Source organism: Rhinolophus hipposideros, assembly GCF_964194185.1.
Source record: "Rhinolophus hipposideros genome assembly, contig: HAP1_SCAFFOLD_396, whole genome shotgun sequence".
Lineage (NCBI taxonomy): Eukaryota > Metazoa > Chordata > Mammalia > Chiroptera > Rhinolophidae > Rhinolophus > Rhinolophus hipposideros.
In genome coordinates, this window is record NW_027669250.1 from 25,399 (window position 1) to 38,323 (window position 12,925).

Below are 12,925 nucleotides of genomic sequence, written 5' to 3' on the forward strand. Positions count from 1 at the left end.
TGGTAAACAGGTTTTGTTTTGTTTTTTAAAGAAAATAGAGACAGTAGATTGAAGAGCGAAATTGTTTTTTGATTTTTTTTAAAGACTTGAGCTATGAATGTTCTGAAGATATGAGTGAATACAACAAAGTCCCTGCTCTAAGTCCAATGAGAGAGATAAAGTTAACAAGTATTTGTGACTTGGAATCATCGTGGAGAACCACTATCCTGCAGAATCAGTGAGACTTCATGAAAGAAATACGTAAATGGCTTTGATATGAATAAAGGGATTGTTGGCTGCAGGGAGGTTAGCTAACAGAAGAACTGTGGTGGAATCAATTGGCCCAGTTTCATAACCATAGAGAGTAATGCTGGCACTGGAAGCAGGAACACCAAAGGCAAATGGTGGTATTTATCCTGGGTTAGGGTTACAGCAAAACTAATGTATATGAAAGAAGGGCACAGTAATCTATGGTTCTAGCCTTAGCAATTGAAATGGCTGCCCATGGGGTCTGTGTGGTAAGATAAGCAAGTCAGAAGACAAATGAAAGAAGAAAGCAGGGAAGGGAGCAAAACCAGAGAGATGGTGAGAGAGTGGAGTGGAGTGGAACCCACCAGGAGGGTGGTTTTCTCTGTCTCATGTCCTCAGGGAATCTTCTGATGACACATGGAAAAGAGTTTGGCTTGTGCCTTGGGGTGCTCTGAGCTGAGGTTCAAACATGAGCACAAAGGCTAATCTGATGAGGTGGACTGACAGAAGTCTGTGTGTCAGGGCAACTGTAAAGCCTTCTGGCAGAGAATTTATCCCAAGAAAACCGAGTTCAGGCTGGAGGGCTTGAACCAGAACTTAGTGATCCAGAAGCCTAGGAGTCCGTGTTCAACATGGAGGCATTACCATAACCTGTCCCCAGCTCAGTTCCTTACATGCAGGTTCATGCAAGAAAGAGAAAGTAGAAAAAACTGTGTGATATCTATCAAACAGGCTGTTTGTGGACTTCTCTGTGTGTGACACAAAGATGGGCATTTTACTTGCCACTTTTTACAGGCTCTCTCTGAGCTTGGACATCCTGAGAACCCGCGTGCTCTGGCCACAGTCCTTGGGGGAGACCATGGTTCCTAGTGGACCAGAGGCACACCTTGTGGGGATTTGTTCATGAACACATGTCCTGCACGACCAGTGGGCCTAGAGAAACCTTGCAGAGGAGATCTGGAGGGATGCTGTGTTCCTCAGCCAACAGCCAGGAAAGGCCAGTGGATTTCGGCTTCCCACTGTCTCCATACAGGCAGAAGAGGTCAAGATTATAGGCTCTGGAGTTAGATGGGCTCCACAACTTATTAGCTCTGTGAACTTGATCAAGCTGTTTAACTCATTGAGCTTGTTTCCTGAGGTGCCATTTAACAACTCAGGTTGACAGAATAGATAATAAATTGCACATATGCCTTTAACACATGGCACAGACCACACACACATAATGCCTTCTGCCAGAAGGTGCTTACTCCTCACTTCTTGCTCTTACTCATTTTAAATTTAAATGCCATTTTTTTTTCAGAGGAGTCATCCCTGGGCCTCCATGGCAGACTCTGGATTGCCTACCCAGCATCCATTGCTATCTTCCCCTTCTGTTCGGTGTCAGCTCCTGAATCCTGAAGAGTTCAGGAGCAAATGTTGAAGAATTTAAACCAGTTGCAGTAATCCCTGCTTCATTCTGAGCATTTGGTGTGGGCATGTGATTCAGTTTGGTGACAGGTAAGAAGACATCTACTGGAAACTTCTGAGAAAGATTTCCTCACTCTTGAGAAGGGACACACTCTGCTACCATGAGGCATTGTCAGGATTGTCTGTGCCAACAGGGACTGTTGCTGGGAGCCATCCTGGGACCATGGGTGGGGTACTCCCAGGTACAAAGCTGGTGGGCAGGAGACGGCAGGGGGAATAACGGGGAACAGCCTGGGTGGGGCCTTCCCTGACATCACTGAGTTTCTGAATTCACCTGCTAGAGCCTTTCGACCTTGGAACTTCTAGCCATATGAAACAATAAATTTCCTTATCATTTAAGACATTTTAAATTGAGTTAATTATTAATTTCAGCCTCCTACATCTAAATTATAACCCCATATTTTTTGCTTTCATATTTTTCTTTATAGCATTTACCATGTATATACTAGTTACTTTTGTGTTTGTTTGTTTAATATCTGTTTCCCCCCACTGAATTGTAGATTCTAAATTGCTAAGATCACATGTTAATTTTGTTCACCATTGAATTTGCAGATTTTAGCACCAGGCCTGAGGCGTAGGATCTGTTCAACCATATTCGATGAAAGAATGAATAAAGGGCTCAAAAATGGTCACTTTTCTCCTCCTTCTCCTCTTCCTTCTCCTTCTTCTCAACCTCCTCCCTGATCTCTACAATTCAGCATAGTATGACTGACAGAGCACAGATCACTGGGAAGGAAGCTGTGTTCCCCCCTCAAACTCTGACTAGTTGGGTGGCCCCCGGCAGCAGCCTTCCTACAACAATGGCTTCCAAGTTCTTACCTTGAGGAATAATAAGAAAATACAATTACATGGTTGACCCAGGACACACATATTTAACTGAAATGAGAGATTTATAGAGCGTACTTTTACTATGTGTGATGTATTTTTATTCTATTTCATTTAAAAAAATGCAAACTTTGACCCAATACATCAATTTTTGGACCCATTACTTAGCAACCCACAGTTTAAAAAGCAGAAAGAACTGGACTAAATGAAATGTATGGACTTTGAAACTCTTTGTTTTTCTTTTCTTTGCTGTTAAACTCTCTATATAAATAGCCAGCCCGTTGACTTTAAAGGCCATTATTACAGTGACTTAACAATGACTTCTTTATTTTCCCTTTTCCAGTGGAATTCTTCCCCATCTCCATCTCCTCTAGTCGTTCTGTGTTGAAGGTCTGCATAAAATGGCATATGTTCATGAAAAAGTACTTTGTATTTTTTCTTATTTTTCCCCCCAGTTATCACGACAACAAACAGGACTGCTTTCTTCCTCCTCTGAAATGTAATGGCCCCATTGGACATAGTATTTACATGGGCCTCATTTCTATATGTTTATGTATGTACTAGTGCAGACCAGTGTTACATGAGCTGCCACCACGTGGCTTAAAACACAAGAGAGTTGGGTTCTAACATTCTCTAGAAGCACAGTGAAGAATAGACCTTCACTGTATTCCTCAACACTAAACTGCCCTTGTCCTCGCGGATTTGCTAGTGAAATTCCTCTGGGGGCAGGAGGGAAGGGGGAAAGCCACACGAAGATCTTACAACTCCGGAGCACAGCAAATAATGTGGTGGGGTATACATATATTTAGAAAACCATAGTGCAAACCTCAGGAAAAAAACATGTAATCAAAAGGCGACGGGCAGAGCTTGGGTGATCAAGAAAGTTCCCTGCCAACAGACTTTCAGATTCCGAAGGAAGGTATAATCTCTGTACCTTGAAACTCAGTTCAAACCACTGCCCCCAGCGTCACGTGACTCGGTGGCAAACTGGATGCAAGTTACAGCTTCGGAGTCTGGGAAGAGGGCATCACCGAGCTGCTCTGGGGTCACGTGTCTTCCAGAAGGGCATTGGTGTGACCGAAGACAGCACGTCCAGGATACGTGCTCTAGTTTGCGCTCCGGGAAGGAAAGCGAGGTGGGAGAGAGCCTGCAGTGAAAACAGACTGGAGGGGTGGGGGAGAGGGAGGGGACGGAAGAGAGGAACACCTCCCTGAACTTTCCTCTCCCCTCGTCTCACACACTTGAAATAGAAATAATAACAACATGGGAAAAAAAAATGCTTACAACCACGATGTTATCTCCTTACTTAAGTTGCCTCACGCTGGAAGGTGGACGGTTTAAAGTGCAGACTGCGGTTGTCGCCGCCGGCTGGTCTGGGAAGTAAAGGTGCGCGCGCCGGTGACCCCACTTTTAGGGAGGACTGCTCCCGGCTCTTCCACACCTTTGCCCCGGCTGACCCCCGTCCCCCCTCCTTCTCCTCCTCTCCTCCCTTCTTCCCTCCCTCCCTCCTTGCGTGTCTCCTCCGCACCGGCCCCCCGCGGTGGAGCTGGGCGGCAGCACCGACACCGCAGCTTCTGCCCGCAGCGCGCTCGCCTGCCTGCACCCCCAGCTCCCACAGAGCCCGAGCCGCGGCCCGCAGCCCCGGGTCGGCGCGGCGCGTCCTGCTCACCGCCCAGGAAGGCTGAGCTGACCTGAGCTCGGCTCCAGCGCCGCAGGCGGCTGGGGAGGGCGGCGTGGGAGAGGACGCGGAGACGCAGGGGCGGCGGCGCCGGGGTGACACGCTGCGCACCTGGAAAGTTACCCGGCTGTCTGGTGAGGTTCGAGGGTGGGGGGCTGGGGCGCAGGGGGTGCGCTGGGAGGGACGAGGTCGGGGTGCGCGCGTGTGCATGCTGTGCGCGCCTTGCACGTTGTGCGCCTCTGTTCCACACCCAGCTGGTCTGGTGCGGGTGCCGTTTGCTGTGGACTTGTGCACACATCGCGTTCGCTCGGTGTGACAGCATTTCGCGAGCTCCCGGAGCCAGAGGAAAGCTGCTTGATTTTAAACAGCTCGGCTGGTGGTGGGAGTGGGGGGGAGTGGGAAGTGCGGGGGAGCGGGGGGTGGGGAGCTCATCTCCAGTGGGGATTCCTCAGGGTTCTCACGCCTTTAGCCTGGAGCAGCCCTGGCGGGGGGCTTGGTGCTGCTGTCAGGGCGTGCGCTCCGGCTCCGCTTCGCCAGGCTTCGGGTAGCTGCTAGGAGACGAATACACTGGCAAGGACTTTAGGAGTCCTTGTAAAGTTGTGTGGGTGTACTGAGGCACTCTGCACCGTAAGGCGCTTTCACGTCTTTTGCTCTGTATTTCCTGGTGATGAAGAAACAAGAGCAAACAAAAACTATACATCAGCCACTTCGGGGATGAGAGAAAAATCAATGGGTTCCAGTTTGGGAAGAACTCGAGTGCAAATCCAAAGCAGTTGAGGCCAGGGTTCGGAATAGAAAGAAACAACGCAGGCAGCATTAACAGGTAGAAAGGTCTGACAAACTCCTTGGTTTTCTTACCTTCATTTTGTTCCCAAAGTTCCCAGGGAATTTTTTTTTTTTTTTTCTCAGAAAGGAAGAGAGCAGCCATACACCTGCCCCGCCCCAGTGCATTAGAAATTACTGTCTCTTTTCTTTGCAAGCGGCTATTTAATGCCTAGCTAAGGGTATCATCCCACTTACATACAACCTGTTTCCAGTACTCCTGTTTATTTTTGCACAGGAGGAGCTACTATGGTGGAGAATTCTCTTTGGAGAATTGAAGGCTATTCTCCTCATTGGAACATTGTGCACCTAAGAATAAAGGACATAAAAAGATGATGCACAGAGATTTTTCTCTTTTATGTGAAATACTTCACTCCTCTGAAATTCTTACACGTGAGGCTAATTCGTCTCACAATGAAGGCATATGTTGCCTGGATATTGCCCAAGTCTGTTGATCCCATATTGTCTTGCTTCCTCTAGACTATTCTTCTGTCAATTATCCCCTCTTTTCCCATGTTTTTATTTTCTCTGTCTTCACTGGTTCATTATTCTGAGTTTACAAATAACCGTCAGGTTCTTACTACTCTAAAAATCCATTTCATGAACCATGATACCATGCTGAGCTCCCTACTCCCAGCATCTGCTCTTTCCATGGTCCTTTGTAATCAAATTTCTATCCTAACTTTTGCATGAAAGGCAAAAGTCAGTGCTTTGCCCTCTCATCTCATTTGCTTTGATATGTCTGTGGAATGTGAACTGCAACCCGCTTCATTCTGGAAAATCTTACCTTCATGGCCTCTGTGATACTTCTCCTAGATCTCTTATTTGTACACTTCTTTCCCCGTATTTGTAATTTGCTTCTCCTGGTATTCACCTATAAATAATATCCACGGGTATTTATTATCTAAATACATGACAATGGAGGCATTCCTTTCTTTTGTCGCTTAGTGATCTCATCTACTAATGGGACTTCAATTCTTACCTCTGTGAAGAGGTCTCTTGCCTTGACCTTTCTTCTTTGCTCCTGTCTGTTAGACATTTCCAGCTTGATGACCCACAGGCACCTCAACCTACTCAACATGCCAACTCCTGATCATCTCCAGAAAGGGTGCCCATCCCCCTGACTTTGGTCAGCGTCACCGTCACTATGAGCTCATAGTACTATCTCTTCCAAAACTTCCTAGGTCAAAACATTGGAATCGCTTTTGACTTTCCTCTTGTTTACACCCATGTAATTACCACATTTAGAGATTCTGCCCCTGCAGTATTCCTCCCGCCATTTTTGTCTTTAATTATGAATCCCTCCACATCCTCTCTCACTTTTACCAAAGCAATAGCTTCTTCTTACCCTACCTCTAGTTTTTCTTTCAGACTTCGTATAAGCCTAGATACTGTTCCTCTCCTAATTGCCAATCTCCTGGCACTTTCATCCACTTCTTCAGCTTCTATTTCCATATCAGTGATCACTAAATATTTTCAGTTTCCCTCTTCTGATTTTCTGATCCCTTATTTCTTACTGCCTACTGAACACCTCTACTCTGAAGTTTCCCTGGGTCCCTCAAACTGAGCGAGTACAAAATTAAACTCACTGTCTTATCCCTCAAATCTGCTCCTCAGTTTGGTTAATAACATTACCTCTTACCCAGGGGCCACAATGGAAACTTCTAAATCTTTATTTCTCCTTACCACCACTCAAATACTATAAGCTGCAATCTCCTGACCTATATCTATAAAATCACATTTCTGTGTTTTTAACTGTTTATCTGATATGGTATCAACCAAAAATAGTTGGATGGGATGCCACCAAATCTGGCAGTGAAAATATAAGTTATGTGGCATTTATAAAATTTACTGTGAACATTCCGCTGTGGGGCGGGGCACTTCAAAGAGATAGTCAACCTCTGGAATAGCTGAAACTGGTACAATAAGAAGCTTGTATGACTGTCTGACAAGAGAAGATTACTCTCTAAATTAAGATGAGGTGGACTGAGAAAACAAGCAGTGGATTCAAAACTGAGACTCAGGTCAGCAGTCACAAGAAAAGATGGACAGATGCTTTAAATTGTGGCATTCATATGGAATTGCTCTGTTTCTCACATGGACTTCTCTGTGTGGTTTACCTCTGGGAGGAGAAGCAGTGATTTATATATTCAATGATGGTTAATTGTTTTCTAAAATGACTTGGGTAAAACCAAGTTAAGGTTAACACCAAATGCATCAGTTTCATGTATACCTAGAAGACTACAAAGGCCTATATAATTCACTCATCTAGTTTTAGGCTAAACTGCCCCATATCATGAAAAAGAATCTATTCTACTTTTCACGATTTGTTGAAGGGAAAGAAATTGCAGTTACCTATAGCCATAACTTTTACCTAATCCCTTATAATAATGTTTTTCTCTTCTGGCTACTGGAGATGATACATTTTTTCTTGAGTTCGAGAAGTTCAAGACATTAGACAAGGGTTGGGACTCTGGTATTAATCCTGTTCTCATTACCTCTTAGTTGGCGTGGTGCAATAGCCTTTTATTTAGTTTTTCTTCCTCTAAACTCTTTTCACTCCATTCCCTATTTATTGCAAGGAAAATTATTTTTCTAGAGGACAAATATGACCATACAACTTGAAAGAAACTTGACCTACACTAAAATCCAGCCACCATAACATAGCATATGAAGTTTTTCAGTATCTTATTTTTTCAGGCTCCTTTCTCATCACTCTCCTTTACCCATCATGCATTTCAGCCTGTTCCCTGGATGTGCTATCAGCTTTCTTGCATTCATTCCTTAGTATATCTCTTTAATTAATAGGCTTTATTTTTTAGAGCAGTTTTAGGTTTACAGAAAAATTAGGTTAAAGTACAGTTTCCATATACTCCCCTTATACTCCTCAACCCTTTCCCATATTCTTAACATCCTGCATCAGTGTGGTACATTTGTTACAATTGAACCAATACTGATACATTATTAATAACTAAAGTACACAGTTTACAATAGGGTTCATTCTTTGTGTTGCACATTCTATGGGTTTAGACAAATGTATAATGACATGTATCCATCATTCTGTGTGACATATAGTGTCACACAGAATAGTTTCACTGCCCTAAAATTGCCCTGTGCTCTACCTATTCGTTCTTTACTCCCTCTCTGCAAGTCCCTCACAACCACTGACTTTTTTTTACTGTCCCCAAGTTTTGGTATCTCCAGAATGTTATATAGATGGAATCATACAGAATGTACGTTTTTCAGATTGGCTTCTTTAGCTTAGCAATATGCATTTAAAGTTCCTCCATGTCTTTTCATGGTTTTATAATTATTAGTTTTCATCACAGAATAATATTTCATTGTCTGGATATACCACAGTTTGTTTATCCATCCATCCATTTGAAGGACATCTTCATTGCTTCTAAGGTTTGGCATTTATGAATAAAGCTGCTATAAACATCCATGTGCAGGCTTCGGTGTGGACATGTGGTTTCATAGCAGTTGGATAAATTCTAAGGAGCATAATTGCTGGATCATATGATTATTTAGCTTTGTAAGAAACTGCCAAATTATCTTTCAAAGTGGCCGTATCATTTCACATTTCCACTAGCAATGAATGAGAATTCTTTCTGTTTATTATCCCCTCCAGCATTTAGTGGTGTCAGTGTTTAGGATTTCGGCCATTCTAATAGGTATGTAATTGTATCTCGTCTTAATTTGACATTACCTAATGACATATGATGTTGACCATCTTTTCATATCTTTATTTACATATGTGTTTCTTCTGTAGTAGGTGTCTGTTTATAGTTTTGCCCAGTTTTCAGCTTGGTTATTTGTTTTATTATTGTTGAGTTATTTGTATATTTTGGATACTAGTCCTTTATTAGATATGTATTTTAGAAATACATTCACGTAGCCTGTGGCTGTTGTTTCATTCTGTATGTAGAGTAGACATTTTCAATTTTAATGAAGTCCAACCTATCAATTTTTCATGGATTATGCTTTTGGTATTTTATCTAAAAATATCACCAAAATCCAAGATCACTTAGATTTCCCCCTATATGGTCTACTAGCAGTTTTATAGTTTTGTTTTACATTTAGGTCTTGGATCCATTTTGAGCTAAGTTTTGTGAAAGATGCAAAGTCTGTGTCTAGATTCATTTTATTTTCTTTACATATGGGATGTCCAGTTGTTCCAATACAGTTTGCTAAAGGGACTATACTTTCTGCATTGAATTTCCTTTACTCCTTTTTCAAAGGTCAGTTGACTGTATTTGTGTGGGTCTATTCTAAACCATTGATCCATTTGTTTGTTCTTTTACCAATACCACACTGTCTTGATTATTGTGGCTTTGTAGTAAGTCTTGGAGTCTGGTTGTATCAGCATTCTGACTTTGTTTTCCTATAATATTGTGTTGGTCTAGTACATATTTTTTGATCAATATGGTTTTCTACTAAAACGAGTTATTTTATTGGGTAATGTTACAGTAATAATAATAGTTATATTTAACATTTATTATATATACACTATTTGTTAAGCACTGTGCTAAATGATTCTTATGGTTTATTTAACCCTCTAACAGCTCTAAATGACATGCAAGAATATTTTATCTGTTTGTTGATCTATCTATGTGTCTATCTCCCTTTTCTATTATTGACACTCAGCCCCGACATCATGCCCAAGGACAAATAAGTATTAAGTGAAAATGCTTGACAGGGACTCTGGGTCTATAAACTTAGTCATTCCTATTCCATCTCCCATATTTACAGATATATGTGTATATATTTATATATTTGTATATTTATATATCAGACTCCAGATGGGTAGAGAAATAGATATTTTCTAGATCAGAGCCAAGATTTTGGTTTCCAACTACTTAAGGGCTGGAGGAAAAATAGACGATAAAAGCCTAATTCCTCCCACAGTTGTTGCTAGGTATTAATCTACCTGCAAAAGCCTCCACAGTAAATTTTGCTTGTGTTTAGTCTTTTCTACTTACCTCGTGTAGGTGACATTTCCTAAATAGTGATTAAATTAATGTAATAATAGTTGATAATTTTATATAGGTTTCCTCTCTTCTGGCTAAATACCACCTCTTGTTCTATTCCTCTCTCCTGTTCCAGGCCGTAGAACACTGCTTTCACAGTGAACTGTGTTTTTGTTGCCTTCAAAGATAATTAGGTGGGTCCTTTTGGATTAAGGAGCTCATTGCAATGCGTGTAAATTGATAGAGGCTCCATGAGGGAATTACAAAGGAAGAGTCCTTGTAGCCCTGAAACGGGCTGAGTGATTCATGAATGTTTCTCATCTCCATCTTTTGGTGGGCTTCCCTTAATAGGGAAGGTTTCCCAGTCTGTTTCACAATGACCGCTTTTCTTACTCAAAGGTATAATTCAGAAACGGTAAAAGCCTCCTCCTCCAGGGGAATAATTTGCATCTTTAAAGACCTCCCATCTGGAAGACTATCCAGCAGTGATCTGCCCTGGGCATATGCTCACATCAGGACACTAAGTGCCTTGTCTAGTCACATGGTGTAAGAAGAACTGCTTGGTACTTACTGCATGCCAGACATTGCTCTGGATGCCTTTCTAACAAAATCTTCATAATAACCCTATTAGACGGATATAATTATATCCATTATCTGGATTAGAAAACCAAGGATTCTAAGTAATTCATAGCACGGAGAGGGCACATTATTTTCCTACCCTGGATAGCTACCCTCCATTGTTCATGTGAAATTCTGATCTTTATCTCCAAGCGGATTTCTTATTGCTTTAGGTGCTGCCTTCTGATTTTAAGAATGATTCTAATAACCTATAGTTGCTAGATTGATGGAGCAATGTCCTGTGGTTCATTTCTCCTTGTGGCTAGCAACACATATTTGAGAAATAGTTTATCTGTCTTAGGGACTATTACAGGAAACAGAGTGAATCCAATTGGGTTTTATGAAGCCAGTAACTTGAAGCTTTGGCTTGAGGGACAACAAAATTTAAATGGGTGAACTCACTAAGAAATTGAGCTTAGTATTGAGCCATTCAGTAACTTACTTCTATATCTTAAATGAGTGACTTGAACGATGAGATAGTTACTCTTGTTTTACCCCTCTTTGGAATTTTAAGTACCTTGAAAGATTTATACAGCTTTCAAACTGACTTCATAAAACCAGAGAACAGTTGGTGCTTTGGGAGAGGTTAACATCTACTTAATTGTGCGTTAGGTTGGTAAAATTATTGGATTGGTACAGAATGTTTTGAATACGAAACATAGAACAAAAATGATTCTAAGCCTTTTCATATTTAGTATGTTAGAACTGTTTTCTGTGTCAAATTTGACCGCAAGTTTGGAGCTATGCCCCCGATACAGGATGTGACAGGTGCTATAACAATTAATAGTATCTGTTAGTAAACAATTGTTCGATGAATAAAGAATGACTTGTTAGTTTAATATTAGATTCTAAAGTTTTGTCCTCACTTTTGTTCTTCATAAGGCAATTTCTTTTCCTCTGACACTCCGCTCCTTCTATCCTGCCTTGGTTTAAGAATGCTTGTCCTTAAACCAAAAATGTGCGTCTAGAAGATGGCTCACAGCTGCATGTTAAAAGCTTGTGCACACATTAATTTTAGATACCTTTGGGGGCACCCTTCTCATGCCTGTCATTCAGAATCTTATTCAAGTTTATTCTTAGGTCCCAATCTAACATCTTCTGAATTGTTTATTTGGGATACAAGGGTGACCAGGGCTGCTTGTTTGAATTCTAATCTCCTTTTTCTTAAATATGTTTATTAAAAATATAGCTAACATACACATTACATTAGTTTCAGGTGTACACCATAATTATTCAACGTTTATATACCTAAAGAAGTGATCACCATGATAAGTCCAGCAACCATCTGACACCATGTCATGCTATAATAATATTACTGACTATATTCACTGTGCTGTACATTACATACCCAAGACTTATTTGTTTTATACCTGGGAATTTGAACCTCTTATTCCCCTTCACCTTTTTCCCCCTTTTAATATTTTTGAGTTACAGTTGACATTCTTTATTATTTTATATTAATTTCAGGTGTACAGCATAATGGTTAGACATTTATATAATTTAAGAAGTGATCTCTCGGACTAGTCTAGTGCCCACCTAGCACAGTACATAGTTATTACCATATTATTGACTATATTCCCTATGCTTTACTCTACATCCCAGTGATTATCTTGTAACTACCAATTTGTACTTCTTAATCCCTTCACCTTTCTCACCCTGTCCCTCAACCACCTTCCCATCTATCACCCCAATAAATCTACTACACATCCGACACCATACATAGTTATTGCAATATTATTGACTATATTCCTTATGCTTTACCCTACATCCCCATGACTACTGTGTAACAACCAAATTGTACTTCTTAATCCTTTCCCCTTTTTTACCCACCCTCAAACTCCCTCCCATCTGGCAATCATCAAAATGTTCTCTGTATTGATGAGTTTCTTTTTGTTTTGCTTGTTTGTTTACTTTGTTCTTTAGATTCCACTTATAAGTGAAATCATGTTGCATCTGTCTTTCACTGTCTGACACACTCCACTCAGCACAGTACTCTCCAGGTCCATTCATACCACCACAGATGGTAAGAACCCATTCCCATCCATGGCTGAGTAATCCTCCGTTGTATATATGTACCACCTCCTCTTTATCTATTCACTATTGACAGACCCCCAGGCTGCCTTCACATCTTGGCCATTGTCAACAATGCTGCAGTGAATATACTTATGCACAGATCCTCTCAAAGTAGTGATTTGGGTTTCTTTGGATAAATACCCAGAAGTGGGATTACTGGGTCCTTCTTTATCACATGTTTTAAAGTCTAATTTTGTAAGGTCTAAGTATTGCTACCCCAGATTTTTTGTTTGTTTCCATTTTA

General features: G+C 41.3%; 1 long non-coding RNA gene across 1 annotated transcript; it reads right to left on the minus strand.

Annotated features, from left to right (window-relative positions):
- Positions 1 to 2,679: 2,679 nt before the first annotated feature.
- On the minus strand, positions 2,680 to 4,470 carry LOC308495646. Its single transcript, XR_013993023.1, has 3 exons — positions 4,212 to 4,470; positions 3,805 to 3,893; positions 2,680 to 3,683 (listed from the first exon to the last, which is right to left on the minus strand). It is a non-coding gene; the product is annotated as an uncharacterized lncRNA (long non-coding RNA).
- Positions 4,471 to 12,925: the final 8,455 nt, after the last annotated feature.